This window comes from Balaenoptera acutorostrata, chromosome 9 (genome assembly GCF_949987535.1).
Source record: "Balaenoptera acutorostrata chromosome 9, mBalAcu1.1, whole genome shotgun sequence".
NCBI lineage: Eukaryota > Metazoa > Chordata > Mammalia > Artiodactyla > Balaenopteridae > Balaenoptera > Balaenoptera acutorostrata.
The window spans coordinates 68,791,851-68,815,015 of record NC_080072.1 but is presented as its reverse complement, the minus strand read 5'-3'; the positions used below and the strand labels follow the sequence as shown (position 1 = coordinate 68,815,015).

General features: G+C 34.7%; 1 long non-coding RNA gene across 1 annotated transcript in view; it reads right to left on the bottom strand.

Moving 5' to 3' along the window:
- Positions 1–23,165, bottom strand: part of LOC103001966 (uncharacterized) — a 164,282-nt gene that overhangs the window by 94,825 nt on the left and 46,292 nt on the right. The window lies entirely within an intron of this gene.

The window sequence follows — 23,165 nt, the reverse complement described above, 5'->3', positions numbered from 1 at the left end:
ACTGTTTGGCATGATAAGGGTGTGGGAATTTCCCATGAGCCAGATAAGAAGGTAAATCGGCTTCAGTAGCCACCTCAGAAGCTGATTCCAGCAACAACAGAAATGATATACTGCGGGGAAAGAGAACTCACGGAAGGTGTGAAGAGAATGGCTTCCACATTATGAAGCTGTTCAGTGGGAAAACCTACAAAATCTGTGATGACCTCACACGTTCCACATGAGAGTCACCATTTAAATGCTGGCCATACCCATCTCATTGAAAACCAAGAAGATTACAAAGGCACCAATTAAGTAAAAAGATTTCTGCACATTTCCCCATCTCTGATCCTAGAAAAAGGCAGGAGAGGAGTTAAAGAGCTGATTTTGCCCTTCTTTACAATGACACCCTCAGGCTGAGGGTTAGCAAAAGTTATGCAGAAGGAAGAATATGAACTTAAAATACTCAACTGATTTAAATTGTACTGTACTGCAGTAGACTTTTTTTTTTTTACCCAAAAGTGACCAGAAAGTTATGGGATTGCCTGAGACAGGAAAGGGAAATTCTACATAGAGCATGTTAGAAGGTAGAAGTTAGAATATGCTTTTTTATTGAGGTGTAGTTAATTTAAAATGTGTTAGTTTCAGGTGTACAGCAAAGTGATTCAATACTATTTTTTTTCAGATTTTTTTCCATTATAGGTTATTACAAGGTATTGAGTATAGTTCTCTGTGATATACAGTAGGTCCTTGTTCTTTACCTATTTTATATAGTAGTGTGTATATGTTAATCCCAAACTCCTAATTTATCTCCCCCCACCACCATCCCCTTTGGTAACCATAAGTTTGTTTTCTATGTCTCTTGAGTCTTTCTCTGTTTTGTAGATAAGTTCATTTGTATCATTTTTTTAGATATAACATGTAAGTGATATCATATGATATTTGTCTTTCTCTGTCTGGCTTCACTTAATATGATAATTTCTAGTTACAGCCATGTTGCTGCAGATGGCATTATTTCATTCTTTTTTATGGCTGAGTAATATTCCATTGTATATATGTACCACATCTTCTTTACCCATTTATCTGTTGATGGACATTTACGTTGCTTCCATGTCTTAGCTATTGTAAATAGTGCTGCTATGAACATCGGGGTGCATGTATCTTTTCAAATTGGAGTTTTCTCTGGATATATGCCCAGGAGTGGGATTGCAGGATCATATGGTAACTCTATTAGAATATATTTTAAATATTGTAAATATCATCATCTAATTGCAAATATTTAATATATTTCTTACATATACAGATTTCTAACACTAGCCAGAATAATTCATTTTATCTAATCCAATAATACTTTGATGGTAGCATCTAAAGATGTTTTGGTAAAGAAGCAGAGTAATTTTTCCTAATACAAACTCAAAAAGTTTAGTGATATTCTCCTACCTTAATCTTGACTTCATCTGTCATTAATTGAACTAATACCTTATTGACCTAATTCATGTTTAAGCCTTTAACATTTCTTAGTATTTACTTATACACTCTAATTTGTCTCAGGTGTACTCTTTCAAGTTTAAGTATTTCCAAGTAAATAAGTCAATGTTAACAATATCCATTGTCTTCATGAATCTTAGTTGATTACTACTCCCAGATTTTGTTTTCTAAGTGAAAGTCCTATATTTTAAGCTGTTGTCACATGTGTAAAAGGCTCCAAGCTTCATACTACATTTAAATTAGATCTGTCAAAGGCAACACTAATTTTTGGCAGCTATAGAGGAGAGCTAGTCAAAACGTTCTTTTTAACCAGAAAACCCACACATGGTATTGAATTGATTATATGATGGTGGAGTTCATTTATAGAGCACTGAATTAATTTTCTCAAAGCTAATAAATTAATTTACAGCTTAAGTAAGAAAATTCAATTTTCCACTAAAAAAAATTTTATTGGCTGAGTGAGCAAACAGAATAACCTATAACAAACATATAAGTTTTCTGGTCATCACAAACCTCATATACAAATACTACGTTCCTGGGAAATTAACCACAAAAATCATAGTTAAATAGCTGAATATCTTGGGCTGTTCTCTCCTCCTCAGCAAACATACAGAGAGAAGCTCATATAATCATGATAAGAAACAGAGGATGTATAGATTTTTACTTAATTAATCCCATTGCTATTTGGCTCTTGTTTCAACATGACTCTTAATTGTAGAAACATTATAATCACAGAAGTGTAAATATTTTCTTGTTTTCTTTCCTTTTGCTTAGAAGGGCAATTTCACAGTCACTTAAGTACTCAAGTCATGAGAGGAAAATAAGGTCCAAAATTATTTTCTCCTATAGGTCTCTTATTCAATTCTAATGTAAGATACTTTTTTATAACTAAGGTCAGTCAAATTAAAGCCTATACTTTCTGATCTCTACTAATAAAAGCTGTGTGTACTTTCTCTAAATTGCCTTCAGATATGCTGTAGTATTCTTGAGGCTGAGAACCAGAACTTCCACATGTAGCTATTTCAACAATTTAGGGTAATTTATGATAAGCAGTTTTTTTCATTTTGTTTCCAATATCTTTCCTAGTGAGAGCACATATTTATTGATCCTTTTTGGACACAGTATCATATTGAGAAAATATCATTAATAGGTAGCCTTCTAGGATTTCAGCCTCTTTCCTGTGTCGGAACGAAAAGCCCTAAGTCACAAATTCAATATTTTTGTAAATATTTACTATTTGCTATATGCAAAGAAGTATGCTGAGGATTCAAAGAGGAACAAGCTAAGTCCCTGCAATCAAGATATTCAGAGCTGAATGTACATAGTATTTTACAAAAATACTAGATAATTATAAATAAGGAGTGTGTTACAAAGCCACTGTATAATTATAAAGTAGCTTTCTTTAAAAATATACTTATGACTATCTTATTAAATTTGTTACACTTTTAAAGAATGATGGAACATGGAACAGAGGCCTGAAGACTTCTAATTCTATACTTTCAATGTTTAAGAAGTTTTGGTAAGGAACTAGCAATTACTGGAGGTATTTAATAAATCTTAATTCTTTGTTACAAGTTTCAAAACATTAGGATTCAGTGCAAAATATGAGCTCTTTGGCAAGCCTCAGTTAACAAGAACTTTCCATTAACCAAAATACTTTAGCCTACATCATTCTGGGGAAATAGAGATTTATCATACTATTAGGAAATTTAGATTCTAAAAAGGGGACTTCCCTGTTGGTCCAGTGGTTAAGACTCCACACTCGCAATGTAGGGGGCATGGGTTTGATCCCTGGTTGGGAAACTAAGATCCTGCATGCTGCAGGGCATGGTCAAAAATGAAAAGAATTTTAAAAAATAATTGGATGTTTAATTTTGGGAAAACATGATATATGCAATAATCTTAGAATCAGACATAGTGAAACATATATTTCTCAAATTTTTTCTTGTTGAAAATAATTTTTCTAGAAGAACATGGATTGAGTTTTTTCCTTTACATTTGGTACAGCGTTGCTTTCCTATCTCTTCGGTACATTATCCAGGCAAAGATAAATATCTATTTTTTGATTCCTCCTTTCAAATTCATTCCTTGAACACCTATTCACAGCATTCTAGTCAAATCCAGATATTTATACTGCAAAGGTAACTTGTGACCTTATGACTCATATCAAAAGCCTCAATCTTTTCAGCCACATTACACAATTATCTACCGCTTATCACTCCTCTCCCTTAACTTCTTCACACACTTGTCTCCTACAGTCAGTCACAGAGAACAAAGAAAACATATGTAAATCAAGGAAAAGCTGTATAATTAGTACGTGAATACAAAAATGAAAAGGATGTACAGGAAGGAGGTAATAGGTAATCAGATCAAATACAAAAAGTGGAAAAGCAGGAGAATGGGAGAAGAAGCAAAAAATATGCAAAAGATAAAGTGAATCAAGGAGAGGCATTGAGAGAATTGTTCACAAAGTTCACACAGAATCTTTGTTAATGATGTCTAGTCTTTCTCTACCATTAACCATTTGAGGGAGAGCCTTTATTAAGTCAACTTTAAGCCTCAAAGCACCTCATGCGTTGTAATACATTTAACAGGTGCTTAATAAGTCTTACTATTAAGACAACAAAAAAGTGCTTTTCTTTACAAATCCAAATATAGTTGTTGATACAGATGAAATGAATTAAGTATATGCTATCATAACATGTACAATTGATTTTCAAGGACTGCTGTTACATTTACTACTTGCGTAATTGCAGACTTTGTTCTAGTTATATCATAGCATGTGAACACAACTAAGCAAATTGCAATGGTTATAGGTTTTCCCAGAGTTAATCTATATTTGGTTAAATGTACTGGAGTATAAGGGGTTTTTTTTTTTTAGTTTAAACATGTTCTCAATCTGTTTTTAATTTTCTGCCATTTCGTTTTACAAGATGCAGGATTGTAGAATGTGATGCCACTCATTTCTAAAATGGTATAAAACCTCTCATACAATAAGTCAAACCCTATATAAATTCATTTTTTGCTCATTTGTTTTGTAATATAAGTTTATGACCACAATTTAACCACAAAGAAATCAAACAAACGTATTAGTGCTCGTACCACAAGAAGCAAAGATATCCAAGTTTAACAAGAAACTCTTTTTAATTATTAATATGGAAATGAATTCGTGTATTTCTTAAATCTGAATATCTATTTGCGGTCTGCATTTTTCTAGCATTCTTTTTCAAAATGAAGAGTGAAACATAATATTTTTTCTATCTGCCAGAACAAAGGAAAGATAAAAACAGATGTAATACGTACTAATTTCCTTTACTTGTAGGAGTGCTAGTGATAGGAATAGGCTTTCTTGAGGACAAAGTGGGATTTTTAAAAAGTGTTTTATTACAGAAAGAACTCAACTCAGAGTCAGGTACAAAGAGTCCTAGACCTGCTCTACCACAAACACTCTAGGCACATGTGGGCAACTTGGTTAGGTGCTCTACATTAAAGTTTCACCTCTGAGCTGATGGGTTAAAGCAATGGCTTTTAAATTGTGTTCCAGAGTGGCTGCAGGGGTTCCATCAGTCTTTTATTCTAGTTTAATTTTTAAATATATGTATGTATTTAACTGTAGTAAAATACATATAACATAAAATTTACTGTCTTAAACATTTTTAAGTGCGTAGTGTAGTAGTATTAAGTATATTCACACTGGTGTGCAATAAATCTCCAGAACTTTTCATCTTGCAAAACCCAACTCTACACACATTAAACAGCTCCCCATGTCCCCCTCCCCCAGCCCCTGGTAACCACTACTCTACTTTATGTTTCTATGAGAATGACTACTCTATTTACCTCATCCTAGTGAGATCATACAGTATTTGTCCTTTTGTGACTGGCTTATTTCACTTAGTATATCCTCAAGTTTCATCCATATTGTGGCATGTGTAGAATTTCCTTCCTTTTTCAGGGTGAATAATATTTCACTGCATGTATATAATACATTTATATACTACATTTTATTAATCCATTTATCTGTTGACAGATATTTGTGTCTCTTCCACCTTTTGACTATCTCGAATAATACTGCTATGAACATGAGTATACAAATATCTCTTTAAGTTTTTAAATATTTTTAAGTATCTAAAATAAAGTGGGAGGGCTTCCCTGGTGGCGCAGTTGTTAAGAATCCACCTGCCAATGCAAGGGACATGGGTCCGAGCCCTGGTCTGGGAAGATCCCACATGCCGCGGAGCAACGAAGCCCGTGCGCCACAACTACTGAGCCTGCACTCTAGAGCCCGCGAGCCACAACTACTGAAGCCCACAAGCCTAGAGCCCATGCTCTGCCACAAGAGAAGCCACCGCAAATAGAAGCCCACACACTGCAATGAAGAGTAGCCGCCACCTGCTGCAACTAGTGAAAGCCTGTGCACAGCAACGAAGACCCAACACAGCCAAAAATAAAATAAAATAAAATAAATAAATAAATTTCTAAAAATAAAAATAAAAAAGTGGGAATGAGTAAGTGAGTATTAAAATGTGTTATAAGCCGAAGTTTCACCTATTGCCAATCTCCAATATATTAATGTGTTTTTGTATAAACCTTGAAAAGGATGTTTATCTTGCTTTCGTGGTTACATATATTTGATTTTTTGTACATATGTCATCAGCTATAAAGCTTATACTGTGACACTGACCTTTTATTTAAATCCAGGCCTGTACATGTCTGCTCATAAACAGAGAGTACACTACTAAAGCACTCAGGCAACATACACACACAAATACCAGTCAATGCTTGGGTATTTCTGCTTGGTCCATGTTTTCTTTGTGGTATAGTAATTTGTACAAGTAAACTCATACATTATCATATCATGATAATACCATTCTGTGGTTTTATTGTTACTATATAAGAATTATTTCTTGACTCTTGTATCTCTGACAAGAATTTCAGCAAATGTTACATAATGGTAGGAGGAATTTTCAGTCATTTAGACATAATATCATTTATCAGCTACTAGTTTTCTCCCCAACTTTGTCAACCTGGTAAATTCTTAAACATCCTTCACAACAGAGCAAGTGTCATCTCCTCCAGGAAGCTTCATATAACTCTCTTCCACAACCTCAATATAGAGCTCTCTCCTCATTTTGTTTCTCCACTGTAGCCTATACATTACTGCCTGCTTCTTTCAGTTCACCTTTGATATTTTGTTGCTTTTATTTTTATGAGCCTAATTTTCCCTTTGCACTAAATTTCTTAAGGGCAAAGGCTATGTCTCTATTCATTTTTTGTATCTGCAGACCATTGTACAATAATCATTCAATAAAAGATTTATGAGAGGGTGAGCCTTTCTTAAGTTAAATTTAAGCCTCAAAAACTTCATACATTATAATACACTTAATGGATGCTTCATAATAGTCTTAATTATAATCCATGTATGAATAGACAAATATTAAGTGTCCCTGCCCTTTCAGATAGTTTATTTGCTGAGTTTCCTAAGATTCCAATATGATCTGTTTTAAAAATTGTTACCATTTACAACAACTTACTTGTGTGATTCAGGATTTTCTTTGAGGAGTACAATCAAAGCAAAATACATAAATAAATTGGATGCTGTGGGATAATATAATTGCAACTTCCAGGTTCAGATTTTTAGACATTTGTGTTCATTAAAACAGACTAATTTTCTTATTAAGTTCAAAATATATAACTATTATAAATCTAAATTTATAAGTTTATATTAATTAAATTCCACTTTTATCAGTGTTGTATATTGGTATTACACAGATTTATTTAGGAAAATGAGATTCTATTAATAAAGCTATTAAGTTTTTTTTTCTTTCTCAAGATTGCTTTGGCTATTCAGGGTCTTTTGTGTTTCCATACAAATTTAAAATTTTTCTGTTCTAGTTCTGTGAAAAATGCCATTGGTAATCTGATAGGTATTGCATTGAATCTGTAGATTGCCTTGGGTGGTATAGTCATTTTAATAATATTGACTCTTCCAATCCAAGAACATGATCTTTCCATCTGTTTGTTTCATCTTCAGTTTCTTTCATCAGCATCTTATAGTTTTCAGAGTACAGGTCTTTTTGTGATCAGATGACTGATGAGGGCTTTTCCAGCTCTCACATTTTATGAGTTAATAGTTCCTCTTCATTCCATTCAGTCATGCATTTACATAGCTTATGGAATTCTCTGCTCCCAACCCACAAGACAAAACTATGATGAGCAAGGACAAACCCCATCCATCTGGAAAACTCAAAGAGAATTTTCAAAAGTAGAGCTATGGATTCCACTCTGCTTTCCCTTACAAGGCCATAAGCTTTCATCTTTGACCATACTACACCTTAATTGTTCCACCTGATTATATAGCTAAGTGTTCTAAGATAGAGAATCACATTCACTTATAGAACATGAATGTTTCTGGGTGTTACATGGATCACATTTATGTCTGCAAATGGTATTGTAATGATGAAAAAGTGTGCTTGGTAAGGTCAATTCCAAATATATACATTAACACCCACTTAGTTGATATCTCTTTCTTCTCCCTCCATAAAGTTCTTTGAAAGAATAATCTATATATTTATCTCCTCCTCCTCACCTCCCACTCCCTCTTCAAACTTCAACCTTCAGGTTTCTACCCCACTACTCCATATAAACCACTCTGGAAAAGACCCTCATTACTTCCTAATTGCCAAATTCAAGAGACTCTTGTCAATTTTTACCCTATTTTACCTCTATTCTGCATTTGTCATATTCCTACCTTTATTTCTACAAGGCCACTTTCTCCTTCTTTGGTTTCTGCCTTTCTCATATTTTTCATCTTAGAGCCCCTTTTTACTCATTTACACCTTAAACATTACATTTTCCAATGGTCTGTCCTTTCTTCTCTTTTCATTTTCACTAGATGGTCTCATCTATATCCATGGCTTTAGTCAGCATTTATATATGGATAGATTCTCAAAGCCACAGTTCTAATCCAGAGTTTTCCCTTGATTCCAAATGCTGCTATATATTTCTTCTTGGAATCCCAACAGGCACCTTAGTTGAAATCTATCCAAAACTGAGCTTGTTAATTTTTTCTCTTGGACTCATCTCATCCTCCATCTCTTGCCTAAACTATCACAGTCTCCCAACTTATCTCGTTGCTGCCAAATTCCCACCCCTCAATCTATCCACTATACCTCCATCAGAGTGAAATTTCAAAAATGCAAATAAGATTGTCACTTTCCTTCAGAACTCATTCCTGACTCTAAGTGCCCAGAAAATAAGGTCCAAATTTCTTGATATGACATGAAAAGCTTTCCTGACCATACTTCTATCTACATTTACCACCCTATATTTTGCACTTTCTCACACAAATTATTTTCACTTTTCAAATAAACCACACTATGTATGCCCTTTTTAAATTCCCACACTGAACTCCTGTACATCTTTCAAAATAGTTCAAGAGTTCCTTTCTAATGAAGCGTTCCATCACTCCACCTTACATTCCTATAGACGGAAAAGATCTATCTTTTGTGATTCCACTGTAGCCAATACATACTTCCATCATGGCACCCATAATTTATTGACTTTACCTGTATGTGTCTGCCTTGCCTTTACATATTTTAGGCTTCTTAAAGGCAGAAGTTATGTCTTATTCATTATTTTATCCCCAATCTGTTGCATATTAAGTATGCAATAAGTGATTAATAAAAGCATGATTGCATGAATTAATTAATGTGAACATTTCTTACCCTCAACTGTCTTAAAGTCTAATGGGGAAACATACACAAACATCAAAAATTATAATAGAGTATGTATCTGCAATGGTTGACTTGTGTGCATTCTGACTGTTATTTCCAGATAGGTCAAGGGAAAACACATATGTTCACTGTAAACATGAAGTATCTTTCTGTGTCCTTTGCAATTTGTTTATATCATTCCTACCAGTCCCTGTTTCTACTATAACTATATAGTTGGTTTTATATATCTCCTAAATATTAACAACTAAATAAAAATACAGATCTGAATACAATATAAAATTAGTCAAACTATCCCTATAGCAGTTTACTTTCAGAGGAATGAATTTCATGAGAAATATGTGAGAAGATACTCCTTTTCAAGAAAAATGTATTTTTCCCATGACCTGTGTTCTGCAGTTAACAATGGTTGTAGATTAGAAAAATGTTTAAGGTTGTGCTTTCAGCTGTTGACAAATTGTAAAATAGACTAAATAAGAGGATACCAAAAATCAAGTGGAAACTGGACTCACTATTTAAAATTCTGAATTGTTCCCCAGGCTTTAGTCATGTTTTTTCCTTTCGTAGCTGGGTCAGTGTGAGACGGCTGAAGTAGATGGAGGAATGGTGAATGTAATGAGGGGAAGAGGTTGAGGAAATTATTCTGGCACTCATGATTTAAGCCTCAAGTAAGGATTCGTTCTAAAGGAAATGAAATTGGTGATCTCAGTTTGCTCCCTAGCAACTACTGTAGCAGAGATGCAATTTGACTGCATCAATGTGTTTCACATATTGGGAATCTCTGTGGAAATGTATAATGAGCTCCTGTTGGGGCAGTTTTCTGTATTATGCTTCAGTGCTAGGGCATGAATTTGTCTGGATGTTGGCAGCATCCTGAGCTGCTCAACAAATTTTAAACACTTTGGAGACAAAAATAGTTTGAGGCTTTCCCTAAGGACTCTCCAAGGTATCAGGCTGAAAACAAAGTAGAACCCCCAGATCCTAAAAAAACTGATGCCTACCACACCTGGAGTACTCACCTTGGCAAGGAACTAGGTGACATTTACACAGAAAAACCATATATTCCACATGGCTCTTGATGAGCTTATTTTTCGGAAGAAAATACACAGTGTCATTTAATCAAAATATAACTCATTGGTATGAAATTTGATGAGCTAGCACAAAGTCAATTGTGTTTGATGACTTATTTCCAATTAACTTAAGACATATTTTACTTGCCCCTGCTTCTTAACAGTTCACTTTGAAAAAAAATCCATTCATAAAAATTAAATAAACACAATGTGCTGAATTTAAAAATCTATCTTTATCTGTTTTCATTTCTATCCCTTTCTTTTTCAATCTCTTGCCTCCTTTCTCTCTCTTAAATAAAGATGAGAAGTGAAGAGGGACTGCCATCTACTGGTATATGGGAAACATTCCTGAAATAGTTGAACTGCACTAGAAATTGGCTTTGCCAAGGACACTTAGGGAGACAATAGAAAAGGTTGTGATGCTTTAAGCTCTTTAAATGAAACCCTGGAATATATATTCATTCATTTATTCACTAATTTCAGTAAAGTTGAATTTAGAACTTCCAGTATTGCCAAGCACTGAACTAAATCCATAGAACACAGAGATGACTAAATCATGGCACTTGACAGAAAAACCATTTCATTTTCTTTCCTTCCTCTGTTCACGTACTGTCAATAGTATATGAAGCTGTTTTTGCAGCATGCACTTGAGTTAATGGATTGAGCCTCTGAGGATAATTTCTGGAAAATATTAAATATTTACAGGCTACACTGCCAGCAAAAAGTCCCAGGAGCATTCCAGAAGCATACAAATCCTGTAAATACCTCTTTCTTCATTCATTTGAAATTCAGTCTACTTATTTTAATATATTTAATAATCCCCTTAAATATTACCATTCACAAAGGAACAGAGAAAAGATAGAAAAGTAGTTCTGTTGAATGTGTTCCTTAATAGAAGGTGCAGAACAGGAATATTGGAAGTGGTAAAGAATACACACAGATATTGATTTCACAACATTAATACTGATTAATACATCAAGACTATTCAGCATACACCTCAGATACTTTAGCAAGCCTGCCCTAACACCTATGCTATTGACTCGAATCAAACTAGAAACTCACTCAGGCAATGAAGAAGCCTACAATACATGTGATCATCAAACACCAATAAAAAATGATTCTTGCACAAACATTAGAGATTAGAAGTATTTCAGTTATACAGTTTTGTTATTTTCTTATGAAATCTTGGTTTTCCCAATACACATCCACCTTGAAGATAACCAGACTTTGAAGATGATTCAAAGACACTTATGGCTGAGCCCCGAAACCAATTTCATTATTGTAAATTCAAACTTTCTCAGTCTCCCTCTACTCAAGGATAATAACACTCATCATCCCCTTTGGCAACTAAAAGAACATGTATGTTTCATTTGTTTCTATAAACCCCACAGTGCTTGACCCATTATAAGTCCCCAGTATATTTATATTTAAGGAGTGAATGAACATCATCGGTTTATATGTATGTGTGTGGTTAATTGGAGAGTTTTCCACCAGTGATGTGTCAGTGCTCTGCTTTATTATTTGAAAAGTCTTAATTTTGCTCTTTAAAAAAAAATTATGGTGAAATAATTTTTGACTTGCAAAAGAGTTGCAAAGATAGTAGAGTTTTCTTATACCCTTCATTCAGCTTCTCCTTAATGTTAACATCTCACATAACCAAGGCATAATTATTAAAAGTGAGAGTTTGACATCAGTATAATACTACTAATTTATTTTGGATTTCCCCAGCTTTTCCACTGATATCCATTTTTTGTTCCAGGATATATCTCTAGTCCCCTCTAATCTGTGACAGTTCCTTAGTCTTTCCTTATCCTTCATGACCTTGACACTTCAGAAGAATAGTAGTCATGAACTTGGGGTTTGTCGGATGTTTTCTCATGATTACGCTTGTGTCATAGATTTTTGAAAATAATACCACAAAGGAGAAGTGCACGACTGAGCGCATCACATCGGGGGTATATGATATCAATATGTATTATTACTGACGATGTTAACTTCAATCACTTGATGAAGATTGTATCTCCAGGTTTCTCCACTGTTAGCTCTACCTCCTGGAAGGAGGAGAGAGTATCAGAGCATTTATTCCTCTTTCCCCAGTCTCAGGTAGTTTTCTCACATAAAGTCTGATCAGTACTCAGCTGAAGACTCAAGGGAAAGCCTTTTCCAACTTCTAGGGCTCTGTCTTCTCATCCACATCTCTTCTCTCCTGTGCACTGACCTATAAATTTCTCTCTGCATTCTCAGCTCTGTTTCCTCAACTCAGGGAAACTGTGAGGGTCCATTTGGGTTCTCTCCCACTGCACTTCAGCCTAGAGATTCTCTTAAGGCAGTATGTTGGATCAATAGTAGGATTCACCTCATTTGTTTTCCTTCTCTCGGATGCTGGTGGTTCAATTTCTGAAAAACCATTGTTTCTTATATTTTTGTCCTACTTTTTATTTGTTTAAGGTATATGGGTATGTCCAGGCCTTTATTCCATGTGGCTGGAAGCATATACCAAGCTCAATGTTTTAAATACCATCTGTATGATAATACCACTAAAAATTAAAATTTTAGTTCAGTACTCTCCCTTGAATTACAAACACATATCCAATTTCCCATTTTATATGTTTCCTTAAGTTCTCATTAACATTTTAAACCCAACTTATCCAAAGCATGAAGCAAACTCTTGAGTCACTCCATCCCCCCATCCATTTCTCTTCTGCCAATCCCAATTTCAGTACATGTCACCACCAGCCTCCTAGATGTTCAATTCAAAAATCTAAGAGTTATCTTTGACTCCTCTTTTCCCCTACTGTCATATCCAATACATTGGCAATTCCTATTATTCTATTCCAAAATGCATATCAAATCCACCCTCTTGTGTCTCTCTACACTGCAACCACTCTCAGAATCGCTCATCTGAACCACTGCAGAAACTTCTAATCTCTTTCCTTCCACTCTTGCTTCTCCTCTTTAATTCACTATCTAGCAACCAGAATATTTTTTTAAATATACATGATATCCTGTTATCTCCCTCATAAAACATTTTCAGCAGCTTCTCATTGCAATTAGAAAACATTTCACACACATTACCATGACCTTCAAGGCCCTACTTGATCTGGATACCATCTTCATCTACAATCTCATTTTATACCTGATATTCTAGGCACATAGTCTTCCTTTCTGTTCTCAAAATATACCAAGCACTTTCCCATCTCAGAGCCTTTATACTTTTCATTTCCCTTTCCTGGAATACTCTTTCCCCAGGCTCATGATATGGCTAGTTTTCTCCATCATTCAGGTTTCAGCTTAAATGTCACTTTCTTCAGAAAACATTCCTTGACTACCCTATTTAAAGTTGAGCTCCTAGCTTCAATTACTTTTTTTACATCATAGTATTTGTTTCCTTTGTAATAAAGTGATTTTTTATTATCTTGGTTACTTGCTTCTTTATTTATCATCTGTTTCTTAGACAAAAACTTTTAGAGGAAACTGTCTTCTTTCACTACTGTATCACACTGTATGACATGGGGTCTGGTATGTACTCGATGTGCTATAAAATTTCCTGAATAAATGAATGAAGATATAAAGACTGTTTTTACAAATAGGAAGGAGGCTAATGTCATGATCTGGGCAAAATTTGACTTGTTGAGCAAGAATCTAGACAAAGAGTGGGTCAAATCAGCTTGTCACCTACTTTTGTAAATAAAGTGATGTCAAAACACAGCCACACCCGTTTTATTATGTATTGTCTATGGCTATAGAGGTAGTGGTTGTACCAGAGACTATATGGCCTGAAAAGCCTGAAATATTTACCATCTGTCCCTTTATAGAAAATGTTTACCAACTCTTGATCTAAACATATGCAGAGATGATGGGGATATAGCAGGAAAACTAGAATATTTAAAGCACTACTCTCAGACCACAAGTCTGTGTTCCATGACAGTACACATGAAATTCATCTCTCTCCTTCTTCATGGTCTGCTCCCCACATTCTTCCCTACCACTATCACCCCAGGGTTAGGATAACCTTGTACATCCTATGTAATGATGTACATCCTATGTTTCTGAGACCCTGATTATGTCTTTAAAACTCCTTCTTTATACTATAAAGGTATAGCCAGGATGCAACTTACAGATTCTGTAGCTTGTCATAATTTCCCAGAACTTTCAACTTCCATATTCTGGGTCAAACACCACCATCACTCTTGCTATTTCTTTTGCATTTTGAAAATGTTGCCATTTCATGAAATTTATTGAAATGCATATTGTTTTTGCTGGAATTCTATTAAAATGTAATTTCAACCAGAAACAGTGATCCATCTTTCTAGGATCATTGGATGCGTAAATGCCCTTTTAAATGGGCATTCAATGCATTCAACTTTCCAAACCATAGTAATGTCAGCTAGGCCGCTAGAAATATAATATACATTACCAGTACTTTCCAAAGTTCTTAATGTAATATACATTACCAGTACTTTCCAAAATCAATCCAAAGAAAATATTTTACTCAACTAGCAATGAGTGTTTGTGACAAAAGTTGCAACCATACACTTTTTCTGCCTTCCAGCACTCCTACTTGGAGGCAGGAGGCCATGAAAGACTTAATCTGTCTACCAAGGAAGCCTCGACTTTTCCCAAGGTCTCCTCACTTTGTCACCATGACAGCTTTTAGAAGTGGTGACTTTTCAACTTCATATGACCACATATCAAATACACAATGATATTACCACCTAAACACAAATGATGTTACAATGTCACCATTTCCCACTCCAAGATGAAAAATGATTCATAGGTCACCAGGTTATGAAGGAAAAAGTTGAATTTGAGGAGAGGTCTTTAGGGGTTCATGCACCTTACCTCTGTGCTTTGTCCTATCTGGTTATATCCTTGAATATGACTATAGAATTAAAAATTAGGCTATTGATATTAAATATAAATTTTTCACCACATGTGACATTGGTCACTATAGGTAAAGATGGAGACATATTAAGACAATGTGAATGATTTTATGGGGTCTGTCTTAGATACTTTGTGTCTGTGGATAAGCAGCACACATGATAATTTAAATGCCTTGAAAGCCCCCAAGCTCACACTTTCAGCAAAACCAAAACAAAATAAAATAACCTACTTGCCTGCTTTCCATAACTCACTCTTCCATTACTTAGTATGTCCTGCAGCAAAGGTCTAGGAGTTCTTTCAAGTAAGTGGAATCAGAACCAAAACAAATCAAAATGAAACTTAAAAAACAAAACGCTAAGAAATAAATCTTTAACGACCAAGTTACTTGCAGAGTGAAAATAATATTCAAGCCTCTCAGATCAACATGGTATCATCTAAAATGTTTGTAAATATGTAAATAAATTGTTAAGGAGCCAAGGAACAGAGTATATCAAATTTTCAAATGCTCCTCTGAATATCAAAGCAAGATATTAGTTTACCATTAAGAACCAATTTATATTGTTTTGATGTGTTAGACTTCCATTAACCAGAAAATAATCTACTTTCATAATTATTACCTAATAGATTATTTTTTCATCCCCAAATGTAAGAATATGGAAGATAATTTTTATATGTTTTGAATTCCAAGGATTTTAAGTTCTTTTCTCTTTTCCAGTTAAATGTTGATCAATACCAACATCTCACTGAAGAAGGGGAAAAAATCCAAATTATAAAAGTAATCATTTGGATGCGTAAATCAACAATATTTATAATACATCAATATCAGGAAATAGTTCATTTATCTGTTCAGGCAAATGAGATACAACTTGAAATGTAGATGTAAGAATATGGGGAATTGGCTCAGGATTTTTTTCAGTTTGTATAGTTTTATTTACCTAGTTTGCTACATACCTACACATACTCCAATTCTGTTCTTTTCTTGACCAAAATTCTCTCAATTTCTCAAAAAAGATAGCTTGGTATAGGAAAGAAGATTTTGTTTTATGCAGTCTTTACAAAAGATTTTTTTTTTCATGTAAACACAGCTTCACTTTTTTTCCCCTACAAAAAATGGATAATAATCTAATGGTCTCCACATGGAGTGAGCAATTTCCCCTTTTTTATCAAATTAGCCCATCTTACATACACATGAGCCTTTGGTCATGCCATTCTTTCCATTGAAATGCCCTTTGTTCATGCTCTCTTGCGTCAGGGAACAATTCAACTAAAGCTGATACCATCAAAACATGAATAATCTCAAGGCTTGTGAATTCAGTTAGCTCCTCTACTAGCAATATTCTGCATGTTTGATATTCCTCAAGATAGTCTGTTCATCTGGCCCACCTCCCTTTCACTAAGTGATATCCATCATGATTGATTCTAAATATACATTAGGCTATATTGTATACTAAATACCATTCTAAATGCTGGTACTACCATGAGTTATCAGAGACTACAGTTAGTTTATTAGCTCCTATTTTAGATGCTGGGACCTCAATAAAGTTTTCAAATGATTAAGCTCCTATATATTACAATATATAGGGGATATTGGGGATTCAGCTCCTATATATTACAATAAAATAAATGATAGAAAATATTACCTAGTATCAAGTGATAATCCTAGAATGTAGATGAGATTAAATTTCAGAGAAAAAAAAACATGGTTGCCCGCAGGAGTAATCAGGAAATACATTTTGGAGTAAAAAACATGTAAAGTAGGAAAGGAAGATATCCTAAGAAGAAGAAAAAAAAGGAATGAACAAAATTGTGGATGTGAGAATATATGACTGGCCACTGAAAAAGATAATTCACATAAGAAACAGATGAAAAAATTGAGACTAAGGCAATGAATGCCAAAGTAAGCTGCCTAGATTTATAGATGGCAAAGGGCAAACAAAGACTTCTGAACTGTGGGTGACATGAACAGAGAATTGTTTTACAAAGATTAATTTGACATCAGAGTGCTATATGAATTGGGGATAGGAAGATGTTTTTTAGGAGATTTTGCAGAAGATTAAAAATAAAATAACCACAGTCTGTAATACAGTAGTGTCAATGGGATTTTTTTAATGTAATGATATTACAAAAAAATCTATAGAAATTGGTGAGTGACATTACACAGAGAACAATTTGGAGAGAGGCTAAGACTAGAAAAGAATGAAACATACACAGAGTAAAGTCAAGATCAGTGCCTGGAAGGTATAAGGTAGAGAAAAATTGCTGTTATTTGTGAGGCACATTTTAAAAAAATCAAGTGGAGAACACCTTTGCTGTGACTTGTTGCCTCATACTTTCCCTTCCTATTTGGCCACATCTTATCTTTCTCTATGAACTATGCTTTGACAAATAGAATCATTTAGTAAATCTTTTTTCTTCGATAATGCTTTCAGTATTAATTCATTTAATTTATATTTATTGAATGTATACTAAATGTTAGGCATTGTGGTAGGTAGTGGGAATGCAATGATGAACAAAAATAGACACAGTGTCTACCCTCATGGTGGTTCTCGTGTAAAGGAGAAAACACATGTTTAACAAATAATTGCACAAATGATTATTTAATATGACCATTATACATGATATTAGGTAAAAGTGCAGAGGGCTATAAGAGTTTATATAGTAGGAGGAATTAACCTAAACTGGTAAGAGGTTCTGAGAAAGATTCCCTGGCAAATTAAATAATCTTTGAGACTTGAAAGATGAGTAGAAGTTAGCTGTGCTAGCTATGTCGGGTGGGGGGTGGGTAGGGAGAGAGAAAGGTGAAGGGAATACCTCACATGCAGGAAATAAGATGTGCGAGGGCTTTAAAGGCAAAAGAACTTAGTGCATTTCAGAAACAGAGAAGGTGGGTGTGGATGGAGTCAAGTGAGGAAGAAAGAGAGATGATTGAAAGATGAGGATGGAAAAACAGGTGGGAACCATATTATCTAAATCTTATAGAATTTATGTTTATCCGTAGAACAATGGAAAGCTATTAAAGGCTTTTAATGAGGGGATTAACAACCTGGTGAAGGTGTGAGTACTGGAATGGAGAAAGACAATATTAGAAACAAGAAAACCAGTTTGGAGATTATTTGTCTAAGTCCAGGCAGTTGATCATGGTGGCCTGGAGTAGAAACAAGAGCGGCTGAGAGAAGTAAACAGAGTCAAGACACACTTTGCACATTTGGGAAGTAAACTTGACAAAATTTGAATTAGATATAAGGTAGTGAAGAAAAGGGAATGTCAAGGATGACTCCCAGGTTTCTGAAAAGAACTCAGTGGATGAAAAAGGCACTTACTAAGACAGCTAACATTAGAAGAGAAACTGGTTTGATGAGGGCAGATCATAAGTTCAGTTTTTGACCATGAGGCACCAAAGTGGAGTGTTCAAATAAGCCACTATATATATGGGTCTTGAGATCAATTTGGATTTAATGTGTAATGCTTGAGTGAAGCATTTTTGAGGCGAGATTTCTGATACATAAAGTTATGTAAAAATAGTTTTCATTAACTGTAGCTTCCACTTAGGTGAGTATTAACTATAGCTTCTATATTCACTTTATCCAAAGTGAATCTGGAAGCTTAAAAACTCTGTACATTTTATTCATATAATTAAAATTCTGATAAGAAGAAACTACCTTTTCAAGAGAAGATCAACTAATTTATCTAATAACAGTGTTAAGTGAGTATTATTCATTTAAATACAAGTAAGAACTGTCTAAGGTCAAATTTCTTCCTGTACAGAAAGGCATAATCTTTAGCAGGCTAACATGCCATCCCTCCCAACTACTTTGTACTTTCCTTTCGTGTGTCTGCACAAGTACCATTTTTTTACAGACTAGTTGTGGATTAGAAAAGATATGTAGTTAAGAAGAATCCTTTTAAAAGACGTCCTCCTCTTAAAAGACCAAATCTTCAAGAGGTAAACGAACTATTAAAATGGAAGTTGTCGTAGACACCATTGTACCCAGCTTTTCTCTAATGAATGAGTCCTTTCCATATCTGAATATGTTGTGCCAAACTTGCTTGAGCTCTTCTAATAAAACAGAACCTATATTTCAAGAAAATAATTTTAAACGATCATTCCATCATGCATTTATTTCTTCATTAGTTCTACATAGAGTATATTAACAAAGCACGATGCTAGATGCTAGACAGGGGGAAGTTGAATAAAAACATGAATCAGATATAGGTACTTGCTCCTCAAGCAGCTTAAAGCCTCATAGATATAAAAGAAAATTTTAATAATATGAGGAAAACATAAGACTAAGATAAAGTCCATAAAATATCGTAGTAATTCAAGAGATGAAAAGTCCGTTTTAGCTGGTAAATGACTTAAGACTTGTAGTGGATATTGTTGTTTACCTACTCAAAATATAATGGGTTTTTTTAACATCTTTATTAGAGTATAATTGCTTTACAATAGTATGTTAGTTTCTGCAGTAGAACAAAGTGAATCAGCTATACATATACATATATCCCCATATCCCCTCCCACACTCCCTATCTCAACTCTCTAGGTGGTCACAAAGCACCAAGCTGATCTCCCTGTGCTATGCGGCTGCTTCCCACTAGCTATCTATTTTACATTTGGTAGTGTATATATGTCCATGCCACTCTCTCACTTCGTCCCAGCTTACCCTTCCCCCTCCCCATGTCCTCAAGTCCATTCTCTACATCTGTGTCTTTATTCCTGTCCTGACCCTAGGTTCTTCATAACAATTTTTTTTTTAGATTCTGTACATATGTGTTAGCATACAGTATTTGCTTTTCTCTTTCTGACTTACTTAACTCCGTATGACAGACTCTAGGTCCATCCACTTCACTACAAATAACTCAATTTCGTTTCCTTTTATGGCTCAGTAATCTTCTATTGTATATATGTGCCACATCTTCTTTATCCTTTCATCTGTCGATGGACACTTAGGTTGCTTCCATGTCCTGGAGGTTATAAATAGTGCTGCAATGAACACTGTGGTACATGTCTCTTTTTGAATTACAGTTTTCTCAGGGTATATGCCCAGTAGTGGGATTGCTGGGTCATATGGTAGTCCTCTTTTTAGTTTTTTAAGGAACCTCCATATTGTTCTCCATAGTGGCTATATCAATTTACATTCCCACCAACAGTTCAAGAGGGTTCCCTTTTCTCCACACCCTCTCCAACATTTATCGTTTGTAGATTTTTTGATGTTGGCCATTCTGACTAGTGTGAGGTGATACCTCATTGTAGTTTTGATTTGCATTTCTCTAATGATTAGTGATGTTGAGCATCCTTTCATGTGTTTGTTGGCAATCTGTATATCTTCTTTGGAGAAACGTCTATTTAGGTCTTCTGCCCATTTATGGATTGGGTTGTTTGTTTTTCTGGTATTAAGCTGCATGAGCTGCTTGTATATTTTGGAGATTAATCCTTTGTCAGTTGCTTCCTTTGCAAATATGTTCTCTCAGTCTGAGGGTTGTCTTTTCATCTTGTTAATGGTTTCCTTTGTTATGCAAAAGCTTTTAAGTTTCATTAGGTCCCATTTGTTTATTTTTGTTTTTATTTCCATTTCTCTAGGAGGAGGGTCAAAAAGGATCTTGCTGTGATTTATGTCATAGAGTGTCCTGCCTATGTTTTCCTCTAAGAGTTTGATAGTGTCTGGCCTTACATTTAGGTCTTTAATCCATTTTGAGTTAATTTTTGTGTATGGTGTTAGGAAGTGTTCTAATTTTATTCTTTTAAATATAGCTGTCCAGTTTTCCCAGCACCACTTACTGAAGAAGCTTTTTTCTCCATTGTATATTCTTGCCTCCTTTATCAAAGATAAGGTGACCATATGTGTGTGAGGTTATCTCTGGGCTTTCTATCCTGTTCCATTAATCTATATTTCTGTTTTTGTGCCAACACCATATTGTCTTGATGACTGTAGCTTTGTAGTATAGTCTGAAGTCCGGGGGGCTGATTCCTCCAGCTCCGTTTTTGTTTCTCAAGATTGCTTTGGCTATTCGGGGTCTTTCGTGTTTCCATACATTGTGAAATTTTTTGTTCTAGTTCTGTGAAAAATGCCATTGGTAGTTTGATAGGGATTGCACTGAATCTGTAGATTGCTTTGGATAGTAGAGTCATGTTCACAATGTTGATTCTTCCAATCCAAGAACATGGTATATCTCTCCATGTGTTTGTATCAACTTTAATTTCTTTCATCAGTGTCTTATAGTTTTCTGCATACAGGTTTTTGTCTCCTTAGATAGGTTTATAGCTAGGTATTTTATTCTTTTTGTTGCAATGGTAAATGGGAGTGTTCCCTTAAATTCATTTTCAGATTTTTCATCATTAGTGTATAGGAATGCAAGAGATTTCTGTGCATTAATTTTGTATCCTACTACTTTACCAAATTCATTGATTAGCTCTAGTAGTTTTCTGGAAGCATCTTTAGGATTCTCTATTTTAGTATCAGGTCATCTGCAAACAGTGACAGCTTTACTTCTTCTTTTCCTATTTGGATTCCTTTTCTTTTTCTTCTCTGATTGCTGTGGCCAAAACTTCCAAAACTATGTTGAATAATAGTGGTGAGAGTGGGAAACCTTGTTTTGTTCCTGATCTTAGAGGAAATGGTTTCAGTTTTTCACCATTGAGAACGATGTTGACAGTGGGTTTGCTATATATGGCCTTTATTATGTTGAGGTAGGTTCCCTCTATGCCTACTTTCTGGAGGGTATTTATCATAAATGGGTGTTGAATTTTTTTCGAAAGTTTTTCCTGCATCTATTGAGATTATCATATGGTTTTTACCCTTCAATTTGTTAATATGGTGTATCACATTGATTGATTTGTGTATACTGAAGAATCCTTTCACTCCTGGGTTAAACCCCACTTGATCATTGTGTGTGATCCTTTTAATGTGCTATTGGATTCTGTTTGCTAGTATTTTGTTGAGGATTTTTGCATCTATGTTCATCAGTGATATTGGTCTGTAGTTTCTTTTTATGTGACATCTTTGTCTGGTTTTGGTATCAGGGTAATGGTGGCCTCGTAGAATGAGTTTGGGAGTGTTCCTACCTCTGCTATATTTTGGAAGAGTTTGAGAAGGATAGGTGTTAGCTCTGCTCTAAATGATTGACAGAATTTGCCTGTGAAGTCATCTGGTCCTGGGTTTTGTTTGTTGGAAGATTTTTAATCACAGTTTGAATTTCAGTGCTTGTGATTCATCTATTTATATTTTCTATTTCTTCCGGGTTCAGTATCGGAAGGTTGTGCTTATCTTAAGAATTTGTCCATTTCTTCCAGGTTGTCCATTTTATTAGTATGTAGTTGCTTATAGTAATCCCTTATGATTCTTTGTATTTCTGCAGTGTCAGTTGTTACTCCTCCTTTTTTATTTCTAATTCTGTTGATTTGAGCCTTCACCCTTTTTCCTTGATGAGTCTGGCTAGTGGTTTATCAATTTTCTTTCTCTTCTCAAAGAACCACCTTTTAGTTTTATTGATCTTTGTTATCGTTTCCTTCATTTCTTTTTCATTTGTTTCTGGTCTGATCTTTATGATTTCTTTCCTTCTGCTAACTTCGAGGTTTTTTTGTTCTTCTTTCTCTAATTGTTTTAGGTGTAAGGTTAGGTTGTTTATTTGAGATTTTTCTTGTTTCTTGAGGTAGGATTGTACTGATATAAATTTTCCCCTTAAAACTGCTTTTGCTGCATCCCATAGGTTTTGGTTCATGGTGTTTTCATTGTTATTTGTTCTAGGTATTTTTTTATTTCCTCTTTGATTTCTTCAGTGATCTCTTGGTTACTTAGTAGCATATTGTTTAGCCTCTATGTGTTTGTATTTTTTACAGTTTTTTTTCCTGTAATTGACAGCTAGTCTCATAGCATTGTGGTCGGAAATGATACTTGATATGATTTCAATTTTCTTAAAATTACCAAGACTTGATTTGTCACCCAAGATATCATCTCTCCTGGAGAATGTTCCTTGCGCACTTGAGAAGAAAGTGTAATCTGCTGGTTTTGGATGGAATGTCC